Consider the following 10,875-nt stretch of genomic DNA (forward strand, 5'->3'; position numbering starts at 1 on the left):
TAGAAGAATTACAATTTTTTCCTCCACAGCATCATTATTGAAAAGCTTTAGATCCCAGAATGTGGCTTATTATAAATTATTTAAAAACACTTTACAATTATGAAGTAAAAAAAAAAGTAAGAACATCTCAAATCTTCTCATTGAACAATTAGAATCAAACATAAATTGCAGACACAGACTCTGTGGGAGGGAATAAGCTGGAGGGGGAGGGGGACAAATGACTTCATACACATCGTAAGAGCACACAAATGGACTTGTACATCTTTCATACATGATGTGCATTATTACATCAGTGCAACTTCTATCAGACACCAATGATTGGCATCAATCAGCTGAAAGGATATTTATTTATGTAAATCTCATTTCATTAAGTAATTAAAATATATAAGAGAACAAAAGTATATGAGCACCACTCTCAATTTTTTCATACAGTTTTTTTCCTGAATGGGCTCGCAATTTGAACCATGTTTATCGCTTATAATGAAATCCTGAACATTCAGGATAATTTGGGAATTTAAAAAGAATTAATAAAAGTTATTGTTGTTGTTGTTGTTGTTGTTGTTGTTATTATTATTATTATTATTATTATTATTATTATTATTATTATGTCAATACAACACAGCAAACAAGATCACTATGCTGGATTTTGTATTTCATCACCAGTCGGGCACTTCCCAAGCACCTAGGACTGCGTGATGTAGCGGCGAATTATGTTTGCCAATCCCAGTAAAGCAGCCTTTTGCAATTGACAGATGGAGATCTTGTCAATTCCGATGGTTTTCAAATGTCCGCTGAGATCCTTTGGCACTGCGCCCAGCGTGCCAACTACCACTGGGATCACTTTCACTGGCTTATGCCAGAGTGGTTGCAGCTCAATTTTTAGATCTTCGTATTTCACTAATTTCTCTAGCTGCTTCGCCTCAATTCTGCTGTCCCCTGGGATTGCGATGTCGATGAACCATACTTTCTTTTTCTCCATAATCAGGATGTCTGGTGTGTTATGCTTCAGAATTCGGTCAGTTTGAAGTCGGAAGTCCCACAGTAGTTTTGCTTGCTCATTTTCGACCACTTTTTCGGGCTTATGATCCCACCAGTTCTTTGCCACTGGTAAATGGTAGTTCTGGCACAAGTTCCAATGGCTCATCTGTGCCACAGCATCGTGTCTATGCTTGTAGTCAGTCTGTGCGATCTTTTTGCAGCAGCTGATTATGTGATCTATTGTTTCATCTGTTTCTTTACAGAGTCTGCACTTTGGATCATCTGTTGATTTTTCAATTCTGGCTTTGACCGCTTTTGTTCTAATGGCCTATTCTTGTGCCGCCAGTATTAGTCCTCCTGTCTCCTTTTTGAGTGTTCCACTTGTAAGCCATGACCAGGTCTTTTCTTTATCCACTTTGCCTTCAATTTCTCCAAGAACTGGCCATGCAATGCTTTGTTCCACCAACTGTCCATACGACATTGAGTTACAGTTTTTCTGTACTGGTCCTTAGTTTGCTTTACCTTGAGAAGCTTCCTATTGTTGACCTCTTTGCTGACTCTTTGCTCTCCTTCACATTTTTGGTGCTGAAAAACTCGACTTATACTCGAGTATATATGGTAAATAAATTCAATTGAAGCTTCTGTGCATTTGCTAAGAGGGACTAGTTGTTATGTAGCTTCTTAAGTTAGAAATATAATGTACAGGTATGTGGTTTTCACAGTATTTTCCCATTGATTTTGGTCTTTGGTCTTATTTTAGTCTTGTATTTTTACAGTAGCAGATCTCTGCATTTATTGAGAGATTTCTCAATAGATAAGGGTTTTCAGGCAATACTGAGAATTTTTAATAAAATAGAAAGCTGCTGGTTAATATGATAATTCTAGTTTTTCCCATTTATATATGGCTTCCTATTCAAATGAAATCAGTAAATTTAGTGAGTAGAATGGAGGACATAAAAATTACTTCTCCAAGGATTTCCATACTTTTGGCAACCAGGTGTCCCCTGTGGGCAACAGAAAATTCTTTCAATACAGCAGTGCCCTTTGGTTAGCTTTGTAGATGCTTCTGGCACAAAAACATACAGACAGTGGATAGCGTGTTGGCTTAGATCTGTGATACCTGGATTCAAGTCCCTGCTTAGGCACAAACTATGTTAAGGGCCCTTGAGCCAGTGTTGCATTTCAGACTAGTCTGTAACAGTTGTTCTAGAAATAACATTATTGGGATCGTGTGAGAAAAAGCTGGGATAACAATGTAAATAAATAAGGTTGCATATTTGGCAATGGCCAGATTAACACGGAGGAAATGAGAGTGTGCTGGGTTTTTAAAGCTTTTTAAAAACAATTTAAGTTTGTTGAGTGGCCTTGGGCAGGTCATTATCTGTTAGTCTAAGCTACCTCAAGGATGGCTTGAGTAAATAAAATTAGGCAACATAATAGCTTCTGCCAAGTGCTGCAGAATATATATCTACAGAACCTCATTTGGCTTTCAAACAGCTCATGGTCATGAAATTTAATTGTCAGTAAATATAGGAACACGAGCAGCCGAACTTTTGACATAGACTTATTTCAGTAATTTGTAGCATGTAAGAAATGAGAGTGACATGGAAGTTCACCTTTTTTCTCTGCTTGGTCAGAGCAAATTGGCACCAAAGTACTAAAGGTAACTGGCTACTTGCCAGTCTCATCATTCATCTGCCACCTATTGATTGACCATGACTTTCACTACAAGCAATCAAGAACATTTCAAGCGATTCCTTTCATTGAACTAAAAGGCAATAGCAGTTTGTTATACACAGGCTAGGGCTGTGTGTTGGGTTCAAAGACAAGATATTTTAAAATTTATGGGGATTCCCCCCATAATGCCTGTTAGGATTATTAATCCAAATACATTATTATTCTAGATCACACTTCTGTGGAAATCCACTGTGTGATCCCCGGAAAAGCTGCAGCTGCTTCAAGGAGCTGCAGACAGATTGAGATTTGTTACACCATCAGGATCCCTGCCTGTCCACTCTTCTGCTCTTCCTATTATCAAACCTTCCTATTATCAAACCTTGTTTTTTGTAGTGCTTCATTATAACACACAACAGTCACCTGTTGGTGTATGGAGGTTCTAGCAGGGAAGGGCAGCTATTGTATATCCTTGTGAATGAAGGCCCAGGATAATGTTGCAGGGTCCAATTCAGGGTCAGTTACTGGGGTCAGAGGTTGTGCTGGAGCCCATCCTCAGGGAACTTCTGTCTAGCAGAAGGTGCATTGTGCTAGAGTCCAAAAATTTGGTAGACTAAACTTTTGTCCCAGATTGGATCCTTTACACCCCTTGATTGAAGATTGGCACCTTCCTTCTTAGTACTATGTTAGTACTATGTACAAAACAGTTGGGTTTGCAATATATAAACAAGCTAACAATGAATGCTTGTATATATTGAAGTACTATAGCTTTGCAGGGGTGGGTTGCCCCCGGAATGGAGGGGGATACTGTTCCAGTGGCGGAAATGGAGCTGCGAATGCAGCTCCAGCTGACCGGTGGTCGGGTCCGTGCGTCTGAGTGAGATTTGCTTCCTGCACATGCACAGAAAGCCAAATCTCCCATGAGGATGTGTGTGAGAAAGATTGTGCCTAGTAGAGCCCCAGCAGCAACAGCGGAGTCCCTGAGTTCTGGCCGCCCAGTCTGCTCCCCGTGTCGCATGCCATCTTCTTGGCACAGGGAGCAGGCAAGGTAGAAAGAAGAGGGTGCTGCTGGCCCCCTTCTCTCGGGAGGGAGGATCAGAGAAAGGAGGATGGAGGAGCAAGCAAGCAGTGGCCTCATCTTCCCAAAGGTAAGGGAGGAGAGGGGAAAAAATTAAAGAGACTGTGCGGGCTGCAAGCGGCATGGAGTGAATTAGTAGGGAGAAGTGGAATCTTTCAGAATGGGGCCGGGGGAGGGTAGCCCGGGATTGGAAGAGGGAAGATCTTGCTCCATAGGGGCTCTTCTGCTCCCCTCCAAGCAGCACTAGCAGCAGCCTTTTTTCACTGATTTTGGGCTTTTTTTTTGTTTCTGCGCATGCACAGAAGCAAAAAATGTCAGAAATTGGTAAAATCTCACATGCATGAGCGTCCTTGCATGAGATTTGGCTTTTGCATATGCACAGGAAGCCAAATCTTGCACCGGGAATGTATGCACACTCACTGCCAGGAGCATTCCAGAAGCATCGGCGATAGGCAACCCTTCACTGTTTAAGAGGTAGCATTGCAAATCATCATAAGAGGGAGCCAGAAAGCATGATTCTCTATCTGCTCTCTCTGTTCTTTCTGTTGGTTCACTGTGACTGATGTAGTAAGCTCTGTGTTAGTTTGATTATTTGTAAGCTGTAATCAGTGGTGAGCAAGACCTGGAATGGTCAGAACGGAAATGGAGCATGTAGCCTTGCTACATTGCTACCGGGCATGCACGCATTGTGCACGCGCAAATGGAGCAATTCCAGTTAAAAATTACTGAGTTTTTTGTTGCCGTGCATGCGCAGAAGCAAAGAAACCAGCAATTTTTGCTGCTGGCAGGATATCCATGCACGAGAGTTCAGCTGCTGACAGACTTGTAATATTATTATTACATTAAGAGATATTGACTGATTTGAATGTGTATAACTGGACTATTTAACCTGAAGGCGCTATTTCTAAAGTTAACACTATTTTATACACTTTAATGTATCTGTTTTTGTATGACAATAATTACTCATATCTCCTGGATATTTTTGCTGGAATCCTGCATTTTCCTCTATGTGTTCCTGATAACTCAAGGGTTCTGCACACTCCTTAACAGTATGGTCTTCTTCCACCGAGCACGCGGCTTCAAGAAGGATACACATGCAGTCCTGAAGGAGAAGGGGACATCTGCCTAGCCAGTCAGATCATCTTAGTCAAACCTGACAATCCATGGGGTGACACCTATCTACCCTGGATGAATACAAATCATCTGGACAGATCAATTTACATCCCAGGATTCTGAAGGAGCTGGCAGATATAACCTTAGTGTCACTAAATGTAACCTTTCAAAGCTCCTGCAGCATGGGGAAACTGCCAGAATACTGGAAAAGACCTGATGTGATTCAAATCCAGAAAAAGGAGAAAGATGGATCCAGAAAATTATATGCCAATCATCTTGACATCAATACCTTGGGAAATCCTGGAAAAGATAATCTAGTGGAGGATTTGTGAGCACCTAGAAATGAACAAGATGATTACTAGAAGCCAACATAAGTTTGTTAAAACAGATGTAGAAACCGGATCACTCTCACACCTCCCTGTTGGTATATGTGTTTGCATTGCCTGTGGGCGGTTTGCTTTGCTTATTGTTGACTATCTTTAGCCTGTATTTTTTAAAAAAATGTAATTGCCTAGAATAGCTTCAGCAAATGAGGCAGCTAACAAATTGATTAAATCCATAAATTTAAAAGACCAGGGCTTGGGCTCTTTGCTGTCAGCAGAAATTTCAACTCAAGGTTACATCTGCTTCCTGGGACATTAACACAAAACTATCCTGGAGTTGTGAACTCACTGAAGGAAGAAACTGGCCTGGGTGTCCCTGGAGGAGAACCCAAAGTTATCCAAAGCTGTTTTGTGTACAAGCAGCATAGGACTTCTGATGGAGAAGGATTGCTGATTAAGAGAAGCATTAAGAGAAGCATCAAGAATATGGGAAAGTATAAAGGTAGGAAATGGACTCCATAGGAAATTTCAAAGATATATTTACAAGGAGGGGGATGGTGAAAGACTGCAACCTGGCCACTTCTTTACTTTGACAATGCAGTTTAATTAAGGACTCGATTAAAGTGAATGTAAATGTTGCCCCTTCACTCTTATAATCCTTATCTTAGATCCTAATGAATTAGTGGCTGATAAAATGACTGGTTACCTAGAGGTCCTGGATCTCTGTGGTCAAAGATGAGGGGGGTTGGAGAGGCAGAGAGGGAAATGGGGCCAGTCAGATCTCCAGCTAGAGTTCCATCTGAATCAGAGGGGGAGGACATAATGAACAATCCTATTCTCAATTTCCAGGTCAGAAGAAAGATGGGATGCCAAGAACAACTGCGCAAACGCAGAAACAGATTCTAGGTTATAGCTGTTAAGAATTAATAATGCTGCTGCAGCCTTGAAAAAGGGGAGGTTTGCAGATGGTGGTGTGGGAGTTTATCGTTCAGTTTTTGGAGAAAGACTTTGATGAATTGTGGTTTCATGTTTGCAGTGGATATCTTTGGACATTCTGCCATTCAAGCTGTGAGTTAATTTGGCTGATGTAAGACAGAAAGGCTTCTGTGCTGACTTGAGTGATTAACTCTGACCTGTTGGACTCAAACTAACAGTGCTCCGGCAGACACCGAGGCTTGCAATTTTCTATATATAAAGAAAAACCTCTTTGCTTCCTTTTTTAACAAGCCTGCGAGTGTGTGTGTGTTTGGTTAATTACTTCATTTCTGAGTGGCCTGCAGCCAGGCAGAACAATAGGCAACTTGAAATGGTTGAGCAAGTACAAATGTACTTTTCAAATAGTCAGTATTTGAAATTACAACTGCCAAAACATTTTAGGGAGATGTTGACATGAGTGAGATTCGAACAACTTTACACAATGGTCAGATATGGGAGATTCCATTCCATACCCTACAATGAGCGTCTCTGCATTTATGAAGTGGCAGAGGTAGAAGACCTGGCTCCCATCCTATTTGACTGTTGCTTGTATAAGGGGGTGAGAGACAGGTTCCTTAGTCTATATACCAAACAAATGACCCATTAGGATCCCCATTTCAAAACAACTTACCTTATGTCTAGTCAGAACCTGAAAATAACATTTAACAATATACTTAAGCAAAACAGTTCAGTTGAGATTGGAATATGTGGGACTGATCGGGATAGATTGCAGTGGTGACACCGAAATATAATTTTATCATATTTTATATACATCTTAAATTATTATATTTTATTCCAACTTCATTTTAAATCATACAGTATTTTATCAATTCCAATTATCAAATTTTAGTAATAATTTGTTTCTGGAATTCTGCACTTTGATACGGCCCAAGGGCTAATCAATAAAAAAAAATAATGAAATATATTTCTTTTCTTAAATCACCAGTCCAGAAAACAAGGGTCTACAGGTATGGAAGGTGCCTTCATGGAGGGTTGGGAGCGGGGTTGAATGTAACCTTGTTTATTTCTGTCTTCCAGACGCAGTTAGTGAATCGTTCTTATGCTGGGGCAAGTAGGACATGCATGTACTCTTAAGGAAAGAATCCATACTAAATTATCCCAGAGAAATAGCTATACACATGTAGTAAAACGAACTTAATACTTGTCTCATAATTGGTTTTACCACCACTGATCATTCTATCTTTATTGCCTGTCTGTCTATATCAGTGTTTCCCAACCTTTTTTGAGCCGCGGCACATTATTCACATTTGCAAAATCCTGGGGAACATTGAGCGGGGGGGGGGTTGTAAAAAAAAGTTTGGACAAAAAATATCTCTCTTCCTCCCTTTCGCTCTATTTTTCTCTCTCCCTCTTTCTCTCTCCCTTCCCTCCTCTTTCTTTCCCCTCTCTCTCCATCTCTCTTTGTTTCTCCCTTCCTTCCTCTCTTTTTTGCCCTCCTTCTCTCTCCCTCCTTCCTTCCCTCTCTCTGTCTTTCCCTCACCCTCCTTCCCCCCTCTTTCTCTCTCTCTCTTGCTTTCTGTCTCTTGCTGTCTTTCTCTCTTTCTCTCTTCCCCCTCTCTCTTTCTCTCTCTTGCTATCTCTTTTTCTCTCTCTCTCTTGCTTTCTCTCTTTCTCCCCCCCTCTCTCTCCCTCTCTCTTGCTATCTCTCTTTCTCTCTCTCTCTTTTGCTTTCTCTCTTTCTCTCCCCCCTCTCTCTCCTTCTTTCTCTCCCCCCTCTCTCCCTCTCTCTTTCTCTCTCTCCCTCTCTTGCTATCTCTTTCTCTCTCCCCCCTCTCTCCCTCTCTCTCTCCCTCTCTTTCTCTCTCTTTCTCTCCCCCTCTCTCCCTCTCTCCTTCTCTCTCTCCCTCTCTTGCTATCTCTTTCTCTCTCTTTCTATCCCCCCTCTCTTCCTCTCTCTTTCTCTCTACCTCTCTTGCTATCTCTTTCTCTCTCTTTCTCTCCCCCTCTCCCTCTCTTTCTCTCTCTCCCTCTCTTGCTATCTCTTTCTCTCTCTTTCTATCCCCCCTCTCTTCCTCTCTCTTTCTCTCTCTACCTCTCTTGCTATCTCTTTCTCTCTCTTTCTCTCCCCCCTCTCTCCCTCTCTTTCTCTCTCTCCCTCTCTTTCTCTCTCTTTCTCTCCCCCTCTCTCCCTCTCTCCTTCTCTCTCTCCCTCTCTTGCTATCTCTTTCTTTCTCTTTCTATCCCCCCCTCTCTTCCTCTCTCTTTCTCTCTCTACCTCTCTTGCTATCTCTTTCTCTCTCTTTCTCTCCCCCCTCTCTCCCTCTCTTTCTCTCTCTCCCTCTCTTGCTATCTCTTTCTCTCTCTTTCTCTCCCCCCTCTCTCCCTCTCTTTCTCTCTCCTCTCTTGCTATATCTTTCTCTTTCTCTCCCCCCCTCTTCCTCTCTCTCTCCCTCTCTTGCTATCTCTTTCTCTCCCCCCTCTCTCCCTCTCTTTCTCTCTCTCCCTCTCTTGCTATCTCTTTCTCTCTCTTTCTCTCCCCCCTCTCTCCCTCTCTTTCTCTCTCTCCCTCTCTTGCTATATCTTTCTCTCTCTTTCTCTCCCCCCCCCCTCTCTTCCTCTCTCTATTTCTGTCTCTCCCTCTCTTGCTTTCTCTTTCTCTCCCCCCTCTCCCCCTCTCTCTTTCTCCCAGTATCCGTGGGGCGACGGCAGGGTGATCAGCTTGAGGCGGAGCTCCAGAACGGAGGCACAGACGGCGGTGGCTAGACGCCATATATTTCTGGCATTGCGCTGGGCATGGACGTGGGGCTTGAGCCTCCGTCCTGGTCCAGCCAGCAGGCAAGTGCCAGCCAGCATTTCCAGCCGCCGCCGTCGGTGCCTCTGTTCCTCTGTTCCGGAGCTCCGCCTCCAGAACAGAGGAACAGAGGCACCGACGATCACCCTGACGTCGCCCCACGGCTACTGGGAGAAAGAGAGAGGGAGAGAGGGGGGAGAGAAAGAGAAAGCAAGAGAGGGGGAGAGAGAGAGGGACCACCCTGCCACCGCCCCACGGCATGGCTCCTGCCCGCTGCCGCTGCCGCTGCCGCCACCATCACCCTCCCCCTGCGCGCCGCCCTCCCCGCTGCCGCTGCCCTCCCACCAAGCCCCAAAGCTCACCTGCTGACAGGGAAGCTCCAGCCGGGCGGGGCGCCGCAACTGCTGGAAAACTTGGAAGGCGCAAAGAAGCAAGCTCAGCTTCCGGTCTCACAACTTTTTTCTCTTTGCAAAAAGTTGCGAGACCAGAAGCTGAGCTTATTTCTTCGCGGCACACCTGACCATGTCTCGCGGCACACCAGTGTGCCGCGGCACACCGGTTGGGAAACACTGGTCTATATCTTGACCATTTATTTATTGTTATTTTCACCATTTAGTCATGTCTGCCTTGGTGATTTTATAAGCAAGTGCACTCTCCCTCCCTCCCTCTCTCTGTCTCTCTCCCCCCCTTCCTTGAGAAATTTTGGCTCTTCCCAGCTTGCAGGCTTTTTGCATTGCTACTCCCTCCAAAGAAGGTGTTTTAAAACCCTAACCAGGGGATAATATAATGCACCAAAGCTGACCAGACAAAGGACGCTAGCCAGATGAATACCTAGTAGGCAGATTCCCTCCCCCAATTTTTCTCCCCAAAAAGTAAGGCGCATCCTATACTCCAGTGAGTCTTACACTACGCAAATTATGGTAGTTGGTGATAAGATTGAATAGTGTTGCTCAAAAAGGATAAGAACCTTAATTTTTTTCCTAATTTTTTGCTGATCATTTTTGATGCTTGGATAATATTTTGTTTCCCAGCATCATCAGAAGTGTATAGATCAGTGATGGTCAAACTTTTTCCCCTCAGGTGCCAAAAAAGTGTAGCCGTACGCTATTGCACATGTGCAAGTGCCTACACCCATAATTCAATGCCTGAGGAGAGTAAAAACAGCTTCCCAGGCCCCCCAGAGGCCCTCTGGAGGCTGGAAATGGCCTGCTTCCCAACATCTGGTGAGCCCAGTAGGCTTGTGCTTTGCCCTCCCCAGGCTCCAATGGCTTCCCTGGAGCAAGGGGAGGATAGAAACACCCTTCCCCATCCTCCAGGAGGCTCTCTGGAAGCCAAAAATGCTCTCTGTGTGAGCCAAAAATCAGCTAGCCGGCACACACATGCACGTTGGACCTGAGCTGGGGCAACAGCTCACATGCCAGCAGATATGGCTCCGCATGCCACCTGTGGTACCCGTGCCATAGGTTCGCCATCACTGATATAGATTATCTAGAATCCAAAATTTTGCTGCCAGCAGAAGTCAGAATTATGGAAATCTCTATCATTATTAGTTGGTACCTGAAATCTTTGCAGGGTCTATATCTCAACCCAGCCTTCCTCCAACAGCTGATATGAATCTTGAAGGCATCTCCAGGTTTCTCTCTCTTACCATGAATGCAAAGGTTAAAAAAATAATGATGGGTACGCTACTTTAAAAAAGAAAAGAAATTCCAAAAAAAAACCGATCAAGGGACAGAGCATTTATGGTAGAAAATTGGCAATGAAATGAAAATTGTGCCCATTATAATTCATTTATGCAAATTAATGTATTAAACATGTTTGAATTTCACACAAATGGATGCCCCAATTAGAGTACTAGAATTCAGTTTTTCTGTTTGTTTGTTTTAACCTCTTTCTGTACTATCTGCAGTTATATCACTTCTTGGCAAATGATCCATATCTCAAAAAATATTCACATCATAAATATTTAGCAAGGCTAATTT

Source organism: Erythrolamprus reginae, chromosome 3 (assembly GCF_031021105.1).
Source record: "Erythrolamprus reginae isolate rEryReg1 chromosome 3, rEryReg1.hap1, whole genome shotgun sequence".
Classification (NCBI taxonomy): Eukaryota; Metazoa; Chordata; class Lepidosauria; order Squamata; family Dipsadidae; genus Erythrolamprus; species Erythrolamprus reginae.